Consider the following 1,009-nt stretch of genomic DNA (forward strand, 5'->3'; position numbering starts at 1 on the left):
TATCTCTTTACACATCAGTCGGAAAAATGTCCTGTTGACATGACTTAGCTGGTGCACTTTGTATCATGCTTATAACATCATCCTCAGTCACAGCAGTAAATGTTGATAGTTCTTTAAACTGAACCCCAGTTGCGATGACATCCAGCCTTTCTGAGGGCGCCAATCCGTCCTTGACTTTAGATAATTTTTCCACAAAAAAATTCATGAACTGATCTGCAGTTAACCGCTCAGCATCATAGCATATGCTATCCTTATTACCTCTACAAAGGATCTTATCTATTACCCTCCATAGATTCTTAGGATTACCTTTGTTATCATTGACAATGACGGTCCAGTACCGACTGCGTTTATCACCAAATATCCTGGATTTTTCATCTAAAGCTCTTTTCCATTCTTCTCGATGAATAGATTGATGACTCCTTCTAAAAATTCGTTCTTTTTTCCTGCATAATCGCTTCAAACGATAACACTCATCATCAAACCATGGGGCAACACGATCCCGTTTAGTCAAGACAGTTCGAACAGGTGCAATTACACCAGCAATTCGTAGAGACTCATTGAGAAACAATTGAAATTCAGCGTCAAGGTTATCACTTATGCAAGGTCTCGATATCGCGGATTCCAAAAAAACTCTAGTAAAGCCGTCATTGTCCATTCGATTCCAGGATCTGATTTTTTTGCAAATATTAAAAGAGTGGTTACGAGTAATTGACAAAGCTACTCGAATAAAGCTATGGTCAGAATAAACACCACTAGGATGGACCGAACAGTCTATAACTGGAAAATCTACTGAAGTGACCACTAGATCAAGTGTGCCACCAAGAATATGAGTTGGTTCCTTTGTGTGATTGACTAAACAATAATTTTCAAATATATCCCCCAGAGTCGCCGCGTGAGTGTCACTACCTCTTTCAACATGAATGTTGAAATCTCCTGCCAGTACTATCCTAGAATTCAAAACCGTTATACTATCAAGAACAACCGTTAACTCTTTAAAAAACAGCACCGA

Source organism: Helobdella robusta (genome assembly GCF_000326865.2).
Source record: "Helobdella robusta unplaced genomic scaffold HELROscaffold_24, whole genome shotgun sequence".
Classification (NCBI taxonomy): Eukaryota; Metazoa; Annelida; class Clitellata; order Rhynchobdellida; family Glossiphoniidae; genus Helobdella; species Helobdella robusta.